This window comes from Vombatus ursinus, unplaced genomic scaffold (genome assembly GCF_900497805.2).
Source record: "Vombatus ursinus unplaced genomic scaffold, bare-nosed wombat genome assembly UNPS02003722.1, whole genome shotgun sequence".
Lineage (NCBI taxonomy): Eukaryota > Metazoa > Chordata > Mammalia > Diprotodontia > Vombatidae > Vombatus > Vombatus ursinus.
This window is the reverse complement of record NW_020943500.1, coordinates 1-22056: the sequence shown is the minus strand read 5'-3', so window position 1 is coordinate 22056 and position 22056 is coordinate 1. Positions and strand designations below refer to the sequence as shown.

Genomic DNA, 22056 nt, shown 5'->3' with positions numbered 1-22056 from the left:
ATCATTATGTATGTTGATTTCCTGGATCTGTCTACTTCACTATGAATCAATTCATATGTTTTCCCATGTTTCTCTGAATTCCTCTTACTCATCTTTCTTAATACACAATTCCATTACATTTATATGCCATAATTTCTTTAGGCATTGACCAATCTTTTGGCCTCCACTTTGTTTCCACTTCTCTGTTACCACAAAAAGTGTTGCTATGAATAATTTGAGATTTTATTTCTGTCTTTCTGACTTCCTTGGGGGGTAATACTCAGCAATGGGATCCCTGGGTCAAAAGGTATGAAATTTGGTTCACTTTTTTGCATAATTTCAAATTGTTTTCTATCATGGTTGGACCAATTCACAATTTCATCAATCATAACTTGTGACCAATTTTCCTTTGGGGAATGGTTCTTGGTCTTATAATCTCTTCTATCTCTTGTTTGGTTATAATTTCTTAGGGGGAGAAACAAATGACAAAGGCAATCACAAAAGAGAAAATAGATAATTTCAATTATATGGAATTGAAAAGCTTTTGCACAAACAAAATTAACACAAATAGGATAAGAAGGGAAGCAATTGATTGAAGAAGAAACATTTGCATTAAATATCTCTAATAAGGATTCCCATATTCAAGATACGTAGAAAATGAACACAAATGTATAAGACCAAGGGCCATAAATGAATAAAGTTTTCAAAATAATTGCTAACTATAAATGACTATTTGAAAACATGCGCAAAATCACTAATAAGAAAAATTGGCAAAGATAAAAAAATATTGAGGAAATATATGAACTCACATGCACTGTTGATGGAGCCATGAATTGGTCCAATCACTCTGGAAAGCAATGGGAAATTATGCAAATTGATATACATGATTATATCCTTTGATCAAGAGATCTCATTGCTAAGCATATACCCCTTAACGAGGTCAATGATTAGAAAAAAGAAAAGGTCCAATGTAAACCAAAATATTTATAGTAGCACTTTTTGTATTAGCAAAGAATTGAAAACAAAGTAGATGGTTATTAATTAGGGAATAGCTAAACAAATTATAGTATGCAAATGTAACAGAATACTATTATACTGTAAGAAATTACGAATATGATGAATATAGGGAAACCTGGAAAACTTATATGAACTAATGCAAATGCCTGACAAGACAGAGCTGCAACAAAGTCAGTATGTTGGCATATTTGATCTTTGGCTCTCTCCTCCCTCCCATTGCCTTGGAAATTTGGACTTTTTCCTTCCTTGTATGGACAGTGGCTTGGGGAATCAGATAGAGATGCCTGGAATCATACCAGTGTATTACTTTGTAGAATTCAAAAGAATAATAATGAAATTCATCTGGAGGAATAAAAGGTCAAGAATCTCAAGAGAAATGATGGAAAAAAGTAGGAAGGAAGAGGGTCAAGCAGTACTACATTTCAAACTATACCACAATTTAAATTTGAATGAATATACAGTATAACTTAGACATAAAGGGTGACATCATAAACAAATTTGAGAAGCAAGGAAATAATTACCTTTTTGATCTATACAAAAGAGAAAAGAACTCATGACCAGAGAACAGAAAGAATCATAGAAGATAAATTGACCATTTTGAATTATACGAAATTTAAAAGTTTTTGCACAAAGAAAACCAAGGCAACCAAAATTAGAAGGGAAGTAATTGAGTAAGGGAAAAATCTTTGCAGCAAGTTTCTCTAATAAAAAATTGATTTCTAAGAAATATAGAGAACTGATTCAAATTTATAAGAATAAGAACCATTCTTAAACTAGTAAATGGTCCGAGGATATGAATGAACAATTTTCAGAGAAAAGCACCTAAGCTGTCAATCATATGAAAAATGCTTTAAACCACTAATAATTAAAGAAAGGTAAATTAAAGCAGTCCTGAGGTTCCATCTCCCAACTATCACATTGGCAAAGTTGACAAAAGGAAATGACAAATGCTGGAGGGGTTGTGAGAAAACAGGTACATTAATGCACTATTGGTGAAGCTGTGAACTAGTCTAGCCCTTCTGGAAAGCAATTTGAAATTAAACCCCCAAAATTATTAAATTGAGCATATACCAGCAATACCACTACTAGATATCTACCTCAAAAGAGATCAAAGAGAGAAGAAAAGGACACTTATGTACAAACATATTTATAGCAATTCTTTTTATTTTTTTGTATCATTAAAGACCTAGAAACTAAGCAGGTACCCATCAATTTGGAAATGGCTAAAAAAATTATAGTATATTAATGTAATGTAATATTATGGTCCTGTAAGAAACGATGAAAGAGATGGTTTCAGAGAAACATGGAAAGGCTTGTATGAACTGATGAGCATAATCAGGAGAACAATTTATGCAGTAACAACACTGTGAAGACAAAACAACTTAGAAAGATTTGGGAACTTTGATCAACGCAATAACCAACTGTAATTTCAAAGGACTTATGATGAAACATGCTACCTTCCTCCTGAAGGAGAGATGATGGACTTGGGGTGCAGATCGAGACATATGTTTGTCAGACATGGCCAATTTGAGAATTTGTTTTGCTTGACTGCTTATTTATAATGAGGATTTTTTTTTTCTCTTTCAATGAGGGGAGGTAGAAGTAGAAAGCAGAGCAAATAGATTTTTGTTAATTAAAAAAATTAAAAAGCTGAGCAGCCATAGGGTAGAGCAGGATGGGCTGAAGCAGAGAAGACTCAGTCAGGCTATAGTTGATAGAGAAGAAAGAGGGACTATATGGGTGATGCAACAGTTTCCCCAAACACCAAGCCAAGGTGCCCCAATATTAGCCAGGTGAAATGTGTGGCTGCTGAGACTAAGCTAAGAAGGGATGTAGAGCAACTTGCAGTTTTCCTCAATCTTATTTTCCTTGCATTGGTAAAGATGGCCCTGTGAGAGTTTTCCAGGGGGTTGATGACCACTTCTGTATGGGGTTTCAGATGATTTCATTGCTCGAGTTTCCATTATTACTTTTCTATTTTTCCTGAACTATGGCAACTTAGGGAAAAACAGGACGGAAGGAGGGGGAAATGCCACTGGGTTTTGTTGTTTTGCCCTAGAAAATGAGAGCTTTGGATGATGGGAAGTGAGGTCCACTAACATGCTGTAGTAGAAGAGCCCAGAGGTGCACTGGGAACCAAAGCAACCAGTCAGGGATTAGAATGAGGAGGCCTGAGCTCTAAGCAGATGCAGAACCAAAGCAACTGGTGAGACTGGGAAAGTATTTGGGACCCCGCTCCCTCCCTACTCCTTTTTTCATTTTTTTTTTTTTTTTGCTGAGGCAATTGGTATTAAGTGACTTGCCCAGGGTCACACAGCTAGTAAGTTAGGATTTGAATTAAATTTTTTTTTTAAAGTGAGGCAATTGGGGTTAAGTGACTTGCCCAGGTTCACACAGCTAGAGCGTGACATGTATCTGTGGTTGGATTTGAACTCCTGACTCCAGGACTGGTGCTCTATCCACTGCGCCACCTCACTGACCCTCTTTGTTTTAACTATTCCAAAAAAGTGCCTTGGATTGTAGCCCCGAAGTGCCTTTCCATGACTTATGGGTACAAGAGGAGTTTGGGAAATGAATTGGGTAATGAGTTTCACAGAAGAAAGTGCTTGGATAATTTCTTTGAAGTTTTGTCATGTTTAATAAACCACATGATCAAAAGCAAAAAGCTGATTCTTGTATAATAGCAACATAAAGCAAGGTTTCTTGAATTTAGCAATGTTTTGTTGCTTATATTGGTAATTTAAGGAAATGCTAAATTTCAGTGAGAAGTTAGTAAAAATAAAGATGCAATTCTTGGGTCCAGTTCCTGGACCCTCTGAAATCTATCCATGGATCCCAGATTAAGAACTCCCGATACAGAGAATCAAAATTGAGCTAGGGAATTTCATAGGGATTGTCTAGAGGAAAATATATAAATACTTCAGTAATAATGACCCATATTTCACAATATGAACTATTCATTTAGGACTTGAATCAGCAAGGATTTCTTTCCTGCTGTGCCTTTTGAGGCTGGCAGCTTGGTGGGGTTAGACTATGGGAATTTTCAAGAGAATAGAGAAAATCTTTTGCGCAATATATGTCCAAGGGACCTTGATAGACTCACTGGCCTGGTGACTGGAGTAGCACTCCACCTGGTGGTCAAAATTGTGAACAACATGCCTTTGCTTGTTAATGGCGAAGTGGAATCCTAGTTTTTTGTAAGCCTAAGGGAAAAAGGACACAAGCCAGTGTGGGTTGCTACTACTGCAGCAACTTAAATGTCACCTGGCCTACTCACCAAGTGCTCATGCAGCCCACACCCATATCATATATTTTATTATGTTTGTTCTACAGATGGAGAAATGAACAGTTAGGTGGCACAGTGGATAGTGTGACAGGCCTGGGGTCAGAAAGACTCACTGACTTCAAATCTGGCCTCAGACACTTAGCTGTACGATCCTGGGCAAGTCACTTAACCCTGTTTGCCTCAGTTTCCTCATCTGTAAAATGAGCTGGAGAAGGAAATGGCAAACCACTATAGTATCTCTGCCAAGAAAACCCCAAATGGGGTCACGTTGAGTCAGGTACGACTGAAATGGCTCAACCACATGAGCCAGAAGACAGGGTGAATGTTCAGTTGTTTCAGTCACATCCGACTCTTTACGATCCGACTTAGGGTTTTCTTGGCAAAGATACTGGAGTGGTTTGCCATTTCCTTCTCCAGTTCATTTTACAGATGAGGAAACTGAGGCACAGAAACATTAAGTAAACATTAAGAGCTAGAATATTCTCTTTGCTAATACACCATGTTACATCTCACATCTTTCAAACTTTCAAAAAAAAATCCTACTCCCCTAAGCCACTTCCTTTGTATGCAACAAATTCACCTCTTTTTTCATTCATCCAATTTCTCTTCTTTTGGGACCCTACAGGCACCAACCCCAGCCTTCCTTGTTCTTGTGCCATGTATATTACAATGTACTTGCTGCCCCTTTAAGCTGTGCTTTCTTTTTAATTGTGTATTTCATTTGCACCTTCAAGGCTTCCACTGAACTCTCCCACCTCTCTCTGCTTTTTACTCCTAGTTCACCTCTTCCATTTATCTTAAGCTCCATCTTACTTTTCTCCTCTATTTCTTTTTCTGAGCCCTGTGTTCTATTTACAGCGGGTTTATCATTTTTATTCCCCCTTGGGTCCCTCTCTATTCCTTCCATCCTTTCTCTGCAGACTTCAGACACAGCCATCTCTTCTGAAGAGCTTTCAGTCTCATTTCCTCTGCAAGGGGCTGCCATCTCTCAGCTGTTTTCTTGCTGTACCTCTTGTTAGGCCCTGACTAATTCATGTTTTCCTTTTCCCCTTGCCACAACCTGAGATCTGTCTTCTTTATTTCCCCCTCCTTTTCTCCCGAAATCCCTTCTCGGTGCCTTTCTTCCTATTATAGCCCCGACTGGTTTTGCTGGATTCACCTGAACAGATGTTACCAGCTTAGTTGTTTCTCTTCCCCATTTCATTCTGGGCCCCTGAAGCTCTCTCACCAGTGTCTGCCTTCCTTTTATCATGAAATGCTCTTTGGCAGTTTGCATCTATACCTCATTTTTCAACACAGAGAGCTCTACACAATTCATTTTTTAATAGGCAACTCTGCTATGTCCTTATTATCCACACCTAAAACATTTTCCTGACTGCAAATTATGTTCAAAATATTTTGAGTTTCATCTATAGGATTATTTGGTTGTTCTTCCCCACTCCCTTTCTCTGTACCTCAATGGGAGGCACCTGGCAGGAGGCTAACTCCATGCCTCCATTACCACAGAGCTCTAGTCCACACTTAACAATTCCCAAACCTGCCTGCTACTTTTAAAGGAACTATTATTATGTGGCAATATCTTTCAGAGCAGGTCACAAAATTTTAGCTGTCTACTGTTTCATTCCAGAAGACAATGAAGTCTTTAGTCTCAGCCTACCAAGTAGAATCACTTCAAAATTCTCCCACTACTCCTGAGATTCATGAAAAGAGTCCAAGAGCATTTATTTCATAAAAGATACAGGCACCACTGATCGGTGTTGCTGTTCAGTCATTTTTCAGTGTCCAACTCTTGGTGATCCCATTTGGGGTTTTCTGGGCAAAGACACTAGAGTGGTTTGCCATTTCTTTCTCCAGCTCATTTTACAGATGAGGAAACTGAGGCAGACAGGGTTAAGTGACTTGCTCAGGGTTATACAGGTAGTGTCTGAGGCTGGATTTGAACTCAGTAAGAGGAGTCTTTCTGGCTCCAGATCTGGCACTTTATCCATTGCACCACCTAGTACTGCTTTAATTTTTCCTTATACATTCTTTGGGAGAAATTTGGTTTCTCTGCTGATCTGAAGCCCATGCCAAACTTCTTCCTTCCCATGTACTGCAATTATTGTCGAAATAATGACTGCAAATATATCCCATGATTCTAAAAACGAATAATCAAGGTCTGCACTGCATAATCGCTTTCTAGGTGATTGCTTTCTAAGTACCTGAATATTCAAAAAGTTGGCACTCAGAGTGGTGCCTGACACATAGTAGGTGCTCACAAAATACTTGACTGACTGGATTCTCACATTAAATCTCGACTTAAGGGGCCATCTAATTATTCTCCCTTCAGCAAAGCTTCTCTCTTCCTTCAGGCTTCTTCTCCCATATCCCTTCTAGAAGACAAACAGACCACACCAGCCCTAGACGGCTTTTTCCTTCTTTCTCCCTTTTCTTCCCTGTCTTCTTCCACTCCATCATCCTGCTTCAGCTTTCCAGCTCTTTTCCTTCTTCCCTCTTCTTAAAAGTTCTTGTTTTCAGCTGGCCACTGACTTACGCCATATTCCTAGCAATGCCTGGAGAGAGGGAATCAGACTTCAGCAGATCCACAGTGCCACCAGGCTTCTCTTGTTGGTATTGCCTTTGCAGATTCTATTTAACTCGTGCCCACGCCATGCTAACTCTCTCTTCTGCCTCCTTCCCCTGGGCCTGTTGTGGTCTGAGAGGTTGAGACTCCTCAAAGACTGGAGTACAGGACGGGGTCATCTGGAATGAATTCACAGACAAGCATTCTTTACGTTAAGGTGGCAAAGATTTATTGTTATGCTTTTCAGCGGGCAAGGATTCTTAAGGATCCTGCGAGAAACTGAGGATGGAGCTAGGGTTTATACGGAAAAGGGCATGGGAAAGGAATGCCAGGGATACTGATTAGATAATTCAAAGGTCCAGGTGTCTTTGGGAGGAGCTATGGATGGGAAAGTACAGGGAGTATACCAGACAGGGAGGGAGATGACAGAAGCATGGATCTTGGGAGTCTGGCAGGAGGAAGAACCCTTGGGCCAGCCAAGGACAAAACTCCTTGGGCTGGGCAAGGCATCCCTCTCTCTCTGTCTTGATGAGAGAATGCTCTGCAACAAGGGAAAGCTTTCTCACAAGACAAGAACTTACTAAGGAACTGGGAGGCTTCCAGAGACATGATCTGAGGGCTGGGGCCTGAGCAGCCCAGCACTCTCACCCAGCTTTGTGTAGCTGCACCAGGAAGAGAGATAAGGGTCTTGCTGGGGCCCCCCGCATGAGTAATTGCTAGGCACAGTGTCCTTGGGCTGAGGAGTGATTGTCAGAGACAGTGTTTCTGAGACTAGGGAGAAATTGGGGTCCAAGTACAAGCACAAGCACCCAAGCACCCCATCAGGCCCGCCTGTCTGGACACCATCTTCTGCTGTTTGTTCTTGGCCTTCCTATTCCCAGGAAGTGGGGACTCCTAGGGCTGTGATATTTTCTTCAATAAGTACTCCTTATTGTCAGGGGAAAATTATTTTATTCTCCCTTGAGGAGTAGAAAGGGCAGGTATTATCTCTAATTTACAGATGGAGGAGTCTTAACATAGCCAGGGAATGTGACTTGTCTGAGGCCATGAAGTGATTTTATAGTAGAACCCAGGTGTCCTAACTCTCGGGTCCACTAGCTCCCATTGCCTCACTAAGTATAAGACATGGTATCTTATCTTAAGGCAGACCTGCACAGCTTGGCAGTAGGTAGGGGCCAAAATTAACATAGGCTAACCTTCTTCTGGCCACAGATAGGTTAGACTGGAGACAGACTGAAGATGATTGGTTGCCATGGGTCACTGGACACGAGACAAACAGGAGAGAGTGCAGTGGCACCCTACATCTTTCGCACCTTCAGGCCATATGTTGTGTAGGCCTGTCTTAAGGAGTTTCTGATCCATAAAGGTACACATAAAGGTATGCTGGTAAATGAAAGCAATTTCTCTGAAAAACAAAAACAGAAACATAGATCCACAAGATACTTTTAAGTTTAATTAATTAATCGAGTACTCGTCAATTAATTAATTGATTACTCAATTAATCAAAGTACTTTACAAATACTTTTAATTACAAGATACTTTTAAGTTTAATTAAATTAATCAATTAATCAGCATTATTAACATTGTCTCTTAAGTCTAGACAATCAGCAAAACAATAAATCAAGCCCTGATTTGTAGCATTGCCGATATCTGAGGTATAAAATGCTCACGCTGAAAATTTAACAACGGGCACTTATGAAATAGCAGACCCCCAATTACTTCACTCATTAACCCTTCTTAATTCAGAAAACCATATCGTCATTATGTGAACCAACCTGACAGGGAACAATGGTACGGAGGAGTAGTCAATTAGATGACTCCACGAGGAGGTTTCGTGATTTTGCAGGGGTGGAAGCTGGGGAGGGGATTTGGTGATCGTGCAATAACATGTTATTGTGCAACAGCCTTGGTTTGGTCACTTCAAAGAGGGTGCCTGCCCGAAGCTGGGGTGGCCTTGAGTCGTTGCCTGAACTTGTTCAATGAGATGTCTGGGTTGATAAATAAAAATTTGCCACTTTTCCAGGAAGATTGCTCACTATGTGAAACCTAGGTTTTAATGCTGGATCTGCCATTGATGATTTGGATGACTTTTGACAAGCTTCTTAACCTCCATACAATCTTAGTTTTCTGATTTATGAAAGGAGGAGTCAGGCTAAATGATCTCTTAGGGCCCTTCCAGCAGTCTGATTCTACACGGTGTCCCAAATTTGGGGAAGCCATTAAATCGTCAGACTGCATTAAGTCTTTGGGGAATATCCTGTACGGCTCCGATTCTGTATTAGGGGTAGAAGCTTAATATTTGACTATCCTCCCCTCCAGACTCACCAAAAGCTTCTTCTACAATATCACGAAATTATTATCCCAACTTGTCTTATTGGTTATCACTGCGGGCTAACTTGGCAGGGTGGATGATCTGTGTAAAGACAATGGGAGCACTCCCAGGATTGGGCTTAAGAGTCAGAAAGACCTCAGAATTCAGGGGTGGGGAATCTGCTACCTTGAGGCCACATGTGGCCCTCTAGGTTCTCAAGTGCAGCCCTTTGACTGAATCCATACTTCACAAGACAAATCCCCTTAATAAAAGGATTTTTTTCTGTAAAACTTGGATTCAGTCAAAAGGTCACAACCAAGGACCTAGAAGGCCACATCTAGCCTGGAGGCCACAGGTTTCCCCACCCCTGGTCTAGATGTTTTTGAATTCTGCATTTGTCGTTCAGTGGATCAACTATTCTCCCTAGCTTTGTATCACCTGAAAATTTAATAAGCATGGCATCTGTGCTCTAACGTATTAAGCCACACAGGTGCAAGCACAGATCCTTGGGGCATTCCAGTGAAGACTTCTTCCTTTCCATGTTGACATCAAACCATTAATATCTACTCTTTGAGTTCAGCCATCTAACATCTAATTGTACTATCATCTAGCCCACATCTTACCTTCTTTTCAACAAAAGCAGTATGCAAAACTATGTCAGATGATTTCCTAAAATAAAATATTTAAATAAAAATTTCATATTTGTATTTACTTAGTTAAATAGTTAAATAAATATTTAATATATTTAAATCATTCCCCTGATCTATCAATTTAATAACTGACCAAAAAAGAAATTAGGTTAGTCAGATACAACCTACTCTTGAGGAAGCCATGCTGGTTCTTTGTGATCACTCCTTCCTTTTCTACATGTTCACTACCCACCTCTTTAAAAATAAATTCTACAATTTAGGCAAGAATTGAGGTGAAGTTTGCCAACCTATAGTTTGCATAGTCAGGGACAGAGGCTGACAGAGAAGCATGACAAATAACTAGTTTTCCCTCATCATGCAGCTCTGTCTCGGCCAACTCTGATTAGTTCCGGCCAAGCTGCTACATATTAACTATTGCGTTAGGATAAGCACCTAATTAGTAGAGATTTTCTGTCTAGAAAAAGGGAATGAGAACCAGGGTTGGTTGGTTTGTTTGTTTTTTTATGTTTTTAACAAATATGCAGCAAGTTTACAGGTATTAACAGTTTCTAAGCCTATAAAAGCCAAAGTAAAGTTCCTAGGGGCCATAGGTCATTGCTTGAAATCTGTTTTTCTGGTATTAAGTAAACTTCTGAGATTTTCTGGCTCTGAAGTCAGGAAGATTAAGGCAACAATGCTAGAATTAATCCAGAGGTTTCAATAAAAAGCAGCTGAACATTTGAAGTGGTAGAGGAAACATCTCAATTTACATTTTCTATTTCTTTATGAATTAGGATTCCATTTCCCAGCTCCTTTCTATAGAGTATTATCTATGAATGTGTATGCCGATGTTTTAAAAACTTGAATAATTTTCTAATTGTCTTTAGAAAAAAACAAATTCTGCCCTGGAGTGGACATTTCTGGAACTCTCCGTTACTGACACTTGGATCTGGGGTATTAGATATCCACTAAAGCAGCTGCTCCATCTTTAGGAGACTCTGACTAGCATAGCAATCAGCCCAGGAAGCTGTTTCTGCCCTTTCAGCAGGTAAGTCTAAACAATTCAACCCTTTACCTATGTCAACCAACAGACATGACTCCAAAAGACATGAATAGTAACTTATTTTGTTACAAGAGAAAACATTCCAGGTCCCCTCTTGTACAGAGTGCAAAGGAGGCCAATGATGTAGGCAGGACCTTGGGTATCTCCACACCTGGTAACAAACATGAAGTGCAGAACCATAGGATGAAGCAGTCCTGGGGTGTATGCTCTGTGCAGGAAGAAAACTCACAGGTCAGTCATTGAATACAGCTTCACAACGTTCAGACTTTAGGGAGTTTTCTAGGTTCTGACCAGACTGCACCCTAACTTAGGCATCTTGGCCTATAGTGATTCACCCAATTTACCCTCCCACAAATCCTAAATTACAACTATCTCTTCCCCCATCAGGTTTCAATATATTGCAGGATGGCATAAGAAATTAAACGGGCATTTTGGGGGAGTTTTGCGGAAGCTGTAGATGACATAGAAAAAGTTTAGAAACTCAGAAATGCATAAAATATATATAGTATTGTATAATATCAACAAATTTTATCATTTAATACCATAGTAATTCAGACTTCTCTGGTGCAAAGGGAAAGCCAAAAAATTTTATGTGGATTTTCCAGATGGGGATGGGGTGGGGGGCGCTGTGCCCCAGATTCTCCACAATGTGGAAGGAAGGAATAACTACGGTATCCCTGTTTCCTGAGCAGACAGCTTCAGCCTTAGCTCCCCTGACCTATTCTTTGCTTCAAGCCCTTTTTAGATAACTTGTCTTTGATAAGCAAATATATTTCCTTAATTGATGCCTTCCACACTCAAACTGTCATACTTTGTGAAACCCAGTTTTCCTCCATAGTTTCTTTTCCTCTTTTCAGCCTTTCCCCTGTCTCTCAGCTCCTTAGCATTTTCTCACTCATACTTCCTACCCTAGGATCCTCTCTATTGCCACAAGATATTTCTCTCATCAGTATTTTCTCCTTACAGTTATCCCTTCCATATCACAGGGATTAGGGGTGTGGTGCCCCCATGATCTGGAAAGTTTGCATAAAATCAGTAGGGGTAGAGGCAGACCCTTCACCTTCATTTTCCTTTAGGAAACCATATAAGGACTTAGCTTTTTCTCATATGATGACAGAATCTACTGAAATGCTTTTTTTTTTAATAACAATCCTGTATTTCTGGGTTTCTAAACTTTTTGTGTATCATCTGCTGGCCTTTGCGTGTCTCCTGCGGCTTTTTCAAGACTCCCCCAAAATTCCCATTTGATTCCTTATGCTGACCCATGATATATCAAAACCAATATAGGGAAAGTTGCGATGTGGAAGGTTAACTCTACAATGTTAGTATCATCAAGATCTACATTTTCTCCCATATGAAATCAGTGTTCACATTGCAACGGGGTATAATGCAACCCACAAAAAAGCTAGGGAGTTAGGGAGTGTTTCTCTGCAGACAGAAACAATCGAATACACCTGGCCTGGCAGATGGTATTGTCCTTTTATTCTCCATCATTGTTTATCACTCTAGTTTCCAAGGCACAAGAATCAACCTGGAGGAGAGACGCAGAGGGAGCTGGAGCCATGTTATCCTTCTGGAAGGTGAAAAAGAAGCAGTATTGGGTCCCAGCAGCAACGACCCCTCTACTGAGGAAGATGACGAGGAGCCCAAAGTCTGCCGTGTGTGTGGGGACAGGGCAACTGGTTACCACTTCAATGTCATGACCTGTGAAGGGTGCAAGGGATTTTTCAGGTAGAGTCCCCACACCAGGGACCATCTTTTCACCACTAACCTCATTGAAACAGAAAGCAACCAGGTTCTGGTCTGGCCATGCCACAAATCTAAGATGTGCCCCCATCTTTCAAATGGGGAAAATCTATGAAGATATAATGATAGATGTGAAAGTGCTTTGAAAAATTAAGAGTTTAATAATAAAAATACTATTAAAAGTGTATTAATGTATAACTCGTGGCCCTAGAGATCTCTAGAGAATCTGGGCTCAGATCAAGTGGGTCTGACCCTGGGGTCACAAAAAGGTCTTTGTCTTTCTCAGTTTATTGCACACATCCAGAGTTTATTCCAAGAAACTCTCCAAATGTATTTTACCTCCTGCCTATATTTTTCTAAAAATAAATAATATGGTCCCCAGCTCCCATATAAATACTCAGGGTAACAAATCCTTATGAGTGGAAGATGGCATTTCTTTCACCCCACTGCAAAGTAAGAAGATGCAAAGGACACAGGAGCTCATAAAAGCCAAGAAAAAATACATAACACATTCACAACAGTCCATAGAAAGCCAGATTTGAAGTCAGGAAAGCCTAAGTGAAAATCCTACCTCTGATACTTATATTAGCTATGTGACTTAATCTCTCTGTGCCTCTGTTTCCTCCCCTGAGAACAAGGGGGTTGTATTTAATGATCTCTAAGGTCCCTCTCAGCTCCAAATCTGAGATTTCAGAATTTTACCCCTAAGAAGGAATTGAACTTGTAGCTGCCGTTGAAGAAACACTCACATTCAGAGGCAGCTAAGTGGTGAAGTGGATGGAGAGCTGGGCCTGGAGTCAGAAAGATCTGAGTTCAAATCCAACCTCAGATACTTACTAGCTGCATAACCCTGGGCAAGTCACTTAACCTCTGTCCGCTTTAGTTTCCTCAATTGTAAAATGGGGATAATAATAGCACCTGCCTCCCAGGGTTGTTATGAGTATCAGACAGGATATTTATAAAGCACTTAGCACAGTACCTGGCACATAGTAGGCCCTTAATAAAAATGCTTGTTCTCTTCTGGTGAATCCTTGATTCTCCCAAAGGGTCTTATACAGTCCTCTCAAGTACACTGTAGTAACCCCCATGGGTTGGGTTCCCCTAAAAAAGCAAATAAGCCTTGGAGCTGTTGGACACGACGGGCATCCTTCTTTCCATCGGACCTGCTACGTCCAAAAAATTCACCATGATTGTGGGAAGGCATTGGGAAAGGACAAGGGGGAAGAAGGACCAAGGTGCACCCTTTCCCTCCCCTTCCCTAGTAGCTTTAATCCTCACTGCTGCTTTCACTATGGGGCCACGCAGGGGATCTTTTTTCCTCCTAAAGTGATGTTGCTCAGGAAATGCCCTCTTGTCTCCTGGAAAGTTTGCTTCCAAAAATCTCACCCTTGGTGCTGCCCAAGGACTTTCCCTTCTCCAGCTAAAGATTTTCAAATAGGGGAGTGATACAGTCAGATCTATGCTTGAGCAATACCTCAGATGGATTTAAAAGAGAGAGAATAGATGCTGGGAGACCAATTAGGAGCTTTAGCTCCAGCTCAGGCAAGAGGTAAGGAGGACTTGAATTAGGGCGTAGGCTGTGTGAGGGAAGAGAAGAAGACAGATGGATATAAGGACTGTTGTGAAGAGAGAATCAAATGGAGTAACAAAGAGAGGAAGGAAGGAAGGAGGGAAAAGAAAAAAAGAAAGACAGAAAGAAAGAAAGAAACAAATAAACAGAGAAGGAAGGAGGAAGGAAGGAAGAGAGAAACAAACAAAGAAGGAAGGAAAGAAAGAAAGAAAGAAGGAAGGAAGGAAAGGAAGAAAGAAAGAAAGAAAATGCAACCCAGTTGCCTGTTATTGTTGATTTTTTGTAGCTTTCCATCTCCTACAGTGTTTTGATAAAAGACAGCTCTGCCTTTGTAACAGCTGCCACATGCAGTTCCTACCAGCAGTAGCTGTCCAATTTCATCAATTTCATCTTTTGGAATTCTTCTTTAATATTTACAAATAGGGAAAGACATTATGCTCTAAACTAAGTATGTGTTTCCTTGTTATATTTTCCTATGCAAAGGGATAGCTATGCTGCCTATAAATTTAAGTCTGTATTTTGGTTTTCTTGAATAACTCTCCCACCAGAAACTTACTGTAGTCCCCCAATGTGGGTTGGAGGGATTATATTGACTGCCTCAGAAATACTCCTTCTGTGGATAAGCCTGGCTCCCAAGTTTCTCAGATTTGAGGTTATCCATTAAGCAAACCCTGAGGCTGGCAATTCCCAAAACATTTCCTTTCTCTGACTAGAAACCTAGATTCTGGTATCATGCTAATTAGGAAATTAAAAACTTCCTCCTCCTCAATCAATGTACAAGCATTTGTAAAGCACCTACTGTGTGTCCCACATTCTGCTAAATGCTAGGGATACAAAAAAAAAAACCCTGAAATAATCCCTATTCTCAAGAAGCTTACATTCTAGTGGAGGGATACAAGTACATATGTAAGTATGCACAGAATCAATATAAAGAAAATAAATATGAAGTATTTAGGGTAGTCAGACAGAAATAGTGTTAGTAGTTGGGGTAATCAGGAAAAGCCTCATGTAGAAAGTGATGCTTAGGCTGCATCTTGAAGAAAGAGAGGGATTCTAGGTGGTGGAGGGGAGGAGGGAGTGCTTTCTAGGTATGGGAAACAGCTAACACAAAGTCCCAGAATTGAGATATAAAGTACTACGTATGAGGACAAGAGAAGTACAGTTTAGCTGGATCTTAGAGAGTGGGAGGAGAATAAATGGCCAATGAGCCTAGAAAGGTAGTTTGGGGCCAATTTGTGAAGGGTTTTAACACACTAAACAGAAAAGTTTGTGTTTTAACACAGAGGCATCAGGAAGCCATGGGAGTTTGGTCAGTATGGTGGTAACATGGTCAGATCTCTGCTTTAGAAAAAAAAAACAACATTCTAGCAGTTCAATGGGGGATAGGCTGGATTGGTGAGAGGTTCAAGTAAAGGAGACTAATTGTGATACTATTGAAATAATCTAGATGAGAGAGGATGAGGGCCTGAACTGGAGTCCTGAATGTGTAAATAGAGAGATATGTTCAGGTATTAGAGACAATGTTGGAGATAGGAATGACAAGATTTGACCATTGACTGGATAATGCTACTGAATTTTTATTTTTGAGTTGCCATATTTTCCAGAAACACTGGACCCAGAGAATGTAGGAGGCCCTGAATGTGTCAAAGACAAAGCTCCCCCTGAGCTGACAAGACCTAGAGGACCACATGTGGCCTCGAGGCTGCAGGTTAAGTTTGAATTCAGTCAAGGAGCTGCACTTGAGGACCTAAAGGGCCACATGTGGCCTTGAGACCACAGCAGTTCACAAGGGAAAAGAATGTGACTTTTGCCATCACCTGAGGGGTTTTGTCTGTTTCCTAACTTTACTTCACCTTTCCCCCTCCCATGCCATGCCCTTTAAGGTGAAGATTTCTGGCATCTCTTTCTTTCTTTGTCCTACTATTATAAAAATACAAACTTCTGTATGGATTGTGAACTCTTTGAGTTCCACATGCACGTTCATTTTTCTTGTAATAAACCTAGTTTTTACATGTTTCGTGAAGTTGTGATTGCCTGTTGACAATACATAGTGTGAGGGAGAGTAAACTGTTGAAGATGACACCAGTGTTCCAACCTGGGTGACTAGAAAAATGGTGGTACCTTCACAAGAAATATTTGCATTGGGGAAAGGGAAGATAATGAGTTCCATTTTGGATATGTTGAGCTTTAAGTGTCTTTGGGACAGAAATTCCATTTGAAATGTCCAAAAGGCAGTTGGTGATGCAAGACCCAAGACCCAGAATAGAACTTTGGAGAATGTCCATATTCTCCAAAATGTGTGATATGAATGATGGGCCTGCAAAGGAGACTGAGGAGACCAAGAAGAGCAATGTTTCAAAACCTCATAGAGAAGAGATTATATAGGAGCAGAGGTTGGTCAATGGCATCCAGTGCAGCAGATGGGTGAAAAAGGATGAAGACCTAGAAAAGGCCAGATAGAATATCAGATTTGGCAATAAAGAGAACATTGGTAACTTTGGAGACAGTAGTTTTAGTTGAGTTATGAGGATAAAAGCCACATTGCAAAGTAGGGGAAGAAGCCAGTAATCAGTGAGGGCAAGTAGATTGAAAGAGTATTAGAGAAAGAAGTCCAGAATGAAAATAAGTCTATTCGCTATGGAATGGGAATTTCAGAGGGCACGGTGGAAGGAGTGGGCAGGCTTGGAGAGGGAGATGGGTGGAGTATTGTTAAGAAGAATAGGGACAAGAGAATGAGAAGTGAGGCGTGAGAATAGTTTGTTCCTATGTGGTCATTGATTCAGTAATACAGGCATAGGAAAGAGTTATAGGTGGTGGAATTTGTTAGTCATAGGGGTAATATGAAGAATAATGCTCATAGTTGTTGTTTTTCCCCGTCTTTCCTCCATTCCTTTTGTTTCTTTCCTCTCATTTTAGGAAAGAAAGTTTTCTTTATTTTATATTCTCATATCCAACTCTTACTTCATTTTTTCTAGGAATTCTAAATGATCTTTTGACCAAGATGTGTTTTCTTTGAGGTTTTGCTTGTAGGTCTTTCAGAGCTATTCTCTTCTGGGTTTGTGTCTTTGTTTTAGGGCTAGGCTCTGTACATTTCTAGTAGAACCATCAAGCCCTTACTGCTAGGGTCAGAGCAATAACACTGCAGCCTTGTTTTTCTCTCAGGGTCTGGCTCTGAGATCTCTTCTCTTAGTTTAGAGTTCCTGGTCTTCTCCCCACCCCCGCCCCACCCTGTTCCACCAGTTCCTGCCATAATCATTTGGCTTTTGTTCAATTGTTTCAATTGTTTTCGATTCTTTGTGACCCCATTTGGGGTTTTCTTGACAAAAATACTGGAGTGGTTTGTCATTTCCTTCTCCAGCTCATTTTACAGATAAGGAAACTGAGGCAAACAGGGTTAAGTGACTTGCCCAGGGTCACACAACTAGGAAGTGTCTGAGATCAGATTTGAATTCAGGAAGATGAGTGTTACTGATTCCAAGGCCAGGCACTCCGTCCACTGTGCCACCTAACTTCCATAAAATAATTTGCTAGTGGGATCAAAAAAAATTGCTAGTGGGTCAAATTTGTGGTCTTGTGCTAGACAGATCACCCACTGTTTTTTTTCCCTTAGCTTTCTGATCACTATTCAGTTTGGTGTTCATCTGAGATCTTTGTTGGAATAGTTGCTGGGGGATCCAGGCTGCACTGATTTCTCCTCCTCTGCCGTCTTGGCTGGTCTCCTCAACGCTCAGTCTCAAAGGGCTGTTGCCCCAAACAAGAGGCAAAGGTGTGGGGGAATGATCTAGTCACTGCCTCATACTCCTCTGGTTCTCACATTTGATACAAGGTTTGGTCACTGTTCTGAGTCTACTCTCTACTCAGTTCTTCCCTCCACTGATACCCTTAAGCTGGTCTGAGCCTCTGAATTTACGCTTCCAAAGTCTTTTGACCTATCTAATTTCAAATTCAGTGTAATATAGTGTAATGTAAATTGAACTAGACCTTACCGATAAGTCTGACCTCTCATGGCCTATATTTTCTTAACTGTAAAATGGGGATAGCATTTCATCTATCTCCCAGGGAGGAGCTCTGAGCTCTTGTTCTAGCTGTGCCTATTTCTTGCGTGGCCTACTCACCTACTACCCTCTCTCTCCCTTCTTTTCCTGCTACCTATCTGAATGGGTGTTGTAGAACAAGACAGAGGTATGTGGTTATGGAACCTGTTGCTTTGACATATTACAGATTCCCACCAATTTAAAGCTGTCTCAAAGTCCCGGGTATCCTAGCTGTTCCTTTCTCTTAGCCTCTTTCTCACTGTGGTGAGATAAGAGAATCCTGCTAGATTAATAGATGAATATGCTCAGAGTAGTGAAAGGTGGTAGGAGTAGGAGGGCTTTCCTTCCCTTCCCTCCCCTGACAATTCTGCCATGATCTCCAGCCCTTCATGGGGAGCTCATGTGGATTGTCTGTTTCTACCTCTATACCTGGGATTCAGGTTTAAGGTTTCTTTCTGACCACTCCTCTAGAAGAATCTCTTTTCTCTACTCATACATCCAGCGCTGGACAAAGGGAGAGGAGACTGTCCATCTTCATGGAAACACTGCCTCCAGGGCCATCCTTACAAGGAGATGGAAGGCTGTTGCTTGGCAACAATTGGGGAAGGGGGGAAGGAGGAAAGGGGAAGGCAGCCTTGCTTGAAGGAGCCTATCCTGGGGAGAAGAGCTGCTGTAGCTAAAGAAATCTCTGATGGGCTAGGTCATAGAATACAGAGCAAGTTATTATAAAAATGTGCCCATTTTCCTGAGTGGAAGCTTACAAAACTTATGAACCAAACAGTGAATAGGTGGATTAAAGAATGAAAAATTTGCTCTTAAAGAATAAGCTGCAGTGGATAGAACACCAGCCCTGAAGTCAGGAGGACCTGAGTTCAAATCTGGCCTTGGACCAAACACTTGACACTTACTAGCTGTGTGACCCTGGGCAAGTCACTTAACCCCAATTGCTTAAAAATAAAATAAAATAAAATAAAAAGAATAAGCTGGCTGTTTTCTTCTTATCTGGTTCTAGACGGAAAGGAAATTCAGTGGTAAGAGCTGAAATAGTACTTTTTCACCATGTTTGTTATTTTTCCTATGAAACGTAAAAGATCAGCAGAGATAGAAGACACTATATAGACAAGATCTAGACTCAAGTCTGATATCTGCCATTTACTATGTGATCTTGGACAAGTCATTCTGTCTACTGCAGGTATTTTTTTTCAATTTTATTGATATCTTTTATTTTTGTAATCTAGGCAATTCTGGATATAACATACCACTACTACCACTAGTGCCACCAGACAGCTAAGCAAAAAACAAAACAAAACTTGACTCAGTAACCCAATCTGGCCATGTGCAACATTCTGCCCTTGTAGTCACCCACCTCTCTACCAAGAGGGTGTTACCAAGACTGGTGATTACAATTACTCAGGATTCAGCTCTTTCAGTGATCTACTCTTTTACTTTATTGCATACATCATATATGTTGTTCTCCTGGTTCTGGTTACATCATTCTATACCAGTTTAAATAAGTCTTACCAGGGGCAGCTAGGTGGCGCAGTGGATAGAGCTCTGGCCTTAGAGTCAGGAAGACCTGAGTTCAAATTTGGCCTCAGACACTTGACACTTACTAGCTGTGTGACCTTGGGCAAGTCACTTAACCCTGATTGCCTCTCCAAAAAGCAAAATAAATAAATCTTACCATATTTCTTTAGTCTCCATAATTTCTTACCTTGCAATAACAGAAATTCATCTTTTATATGCACTTCTTTGGAAGGAATGGGCTGCATTGGGAGGTAGAAAGTCCCTCCTCATTGGAGGTCATCAAGCAAGGATTAGATGCAACAAGATTCTTATTCAGGTTAGGCTTGAGCTGTAGCCCTGATGGTCTCAGAAGTTCCTTCCAACTGTAATTCGCAATTTCCCTTTCAATTATTTCCTCTTGGATTTTGTAATCATCCAGTTATTATATAGAAATGGATGTGATTTTTGAGGCTTTATTTTGGAGTCTACAACTTTGCTGAAGCTGTTGTCTCTTAGTATCTTTGCTGGTTTCCTAGGAGTTTTCAAGTAAACCATCATATCATCAGTAAATAAGGATAATGTTCAGTCTACTTTATTTATCATTATGCCTTTAATTGCTTTCTCTTGTCTTACTACTATTGCTTGCATTCCCAAAACTATATCAAATAATAATGGGGGGAGTGAGCATCCTTGCTTTACTCCTGTATTTATTGGAAATAGTTCTAGTCTATCCGAATTGCATATCATGCTTGCTTTTGATTTGAAACATACTTTTTATGATATTAAAAAGATCCTTCTGTATCTATACTTGGTAGGGTTTTGTTTGTCTGTTTTTTCTTTGTTTTTTGGTACAAATGAGTGTTTGAACTGAATCTTGAAGGAAAACCAAGAGATTCATGTGAAGTGGGAGTACATTCCTGGCTGCCTAGAGGACAATCACTGTAAAGGTCAAGAGATGGGGGATGGAGTGTTGTTTGTGCGGAACAGCAAGTCAGTCTGAATGACCAAGAAGCAAGACTGTAATGAAGTGTGAGGATGGGAGAATATGTAAGAAGACTGGAAAGATGAGAAAGGGCCAGGTTGTACAGATTTAGATGTCAAACAGAAGTTTATATTTGATCCTAAGGTCAATAGGGAGCCATTGGGATTTATTGACCAGGGGGAGTGGGAAGGGAGGGTGGCATGACCAGACTTGCACTTTAGGAAATCACTATAGTTTCAAGAAAATCACTTTGATGACTATGTGGAACATGGATAGAGTGCGGGGAGAGGCATGAGTCAGAGAAACAGAATAGTAAATCATTGCAACAGTCTAGACAAGGCAATAAAGGCCTAAACTAGGGTAGTGGCCATGTGAGCAGAAGGATGTGAAGGATGTGAAGGTAGAAATGACAAAATCTGGCAACTGATTCCATATATGGAGAGGGAGTTGAGAATGACGCTAAGGCTACAAGTCTGGGTGACTGGAAGGATAATGCTATCCTCAATGGTAATAGAGAAGTTCAGAAAAGGTCTAGGAATGTAGGGAAAAATAAAGAGTTCTGATTTGGAATTGTTAAGTTTGGTGCACCTATGGGATATCCAGTTGAAAATGACCAATAGATGGTTGGTGATGCAAGACTACAGCTTAGGAGAGAAACTTGGACAGGACATATAGACCTGGGAGTCAGGTGTATGCAGATGGTAATTGAAACCATGTGAGCTGGTGAGGTCATTAAAGCGAAAAGTATAGGGAGAGAAGAGAAGGTGGTTCAGGGCAACAACTTGGGGGTATGCTCACAGTTCGTGGATATGGCAAGAATGATGACTCAGCATAGGAGATTGAGAAGTGATATAACCACATGACACTCCTCTTGTGGAACCCACCTTCCTCCAAAATCCTTGGGAGGGCAAGGGTGAGACTCCTCTCTTGGTGGAGTTATGCCAATAGTCAGGGATCCTCTATGCCACTATCCATTTTCCTTTCCCTCAACTGTTTTTGCCACAGATGAGAATATTCCCAGTTAAGGCTCTGCTAGGAAGGATGGCTACCCCTGGCTGATCAGGCGTTCCTGAGACCCAGAGCCCCTACATGCACTGATGGAAGGAGCCCAAATTTACTATTCCAGTGTGGTGCTAATCCTAGTACCTTCTTCTCTTTCTCTTCCTACAGACGAATCGTGAAACGTAATATCCAATTGAGATGCCCCTTCCGGAAGGGCACTTGTGTAATCACCCAGAAGACTCGGAAGCAGTGCCAGGCCTGCCGGCTTCGCAAGTGCCTGGATAGTGGAATGAGGAAGGAAAGTAAGTACTGAAACTGATCAATGAGCTTCTCTCTCTGTCCGTGTGTGTGTGTGTGTGTGTGTGTGT

At 40.7% G+C, this 22056-nt stretch overlaps 1 long non-coding RNA gene across 2 annotated transcripts in view; it reads left to right on the top strand.

Annotated features, from left to right (window-relative positions):
* LOC114052573 overlaps window positions 1–21980 on the top strand; it is a 36294-nt gene extending 14314 nt beyond the window's left edge. The window contains exons 2-4 of one of the 2 annotated variants that reach the window (XR_003570286.1): window positions 10673–10833; window positions 12358–12579; window positions 21857–21980. This is a non-coding gene — a long non-coding RNA (uncharacterized LOC114052573). Of the gene's footprint in view, window positions 1–10672; window positions 10834–12357; window positions 12730–21856 lie in introns of those variants that run through there. The other variant, XR_003570285.1, reaches the window with a different exon arrangement.
* The last annotated feature ends 76 nt before the right edge of the window (window positions 21981–22056 follow it).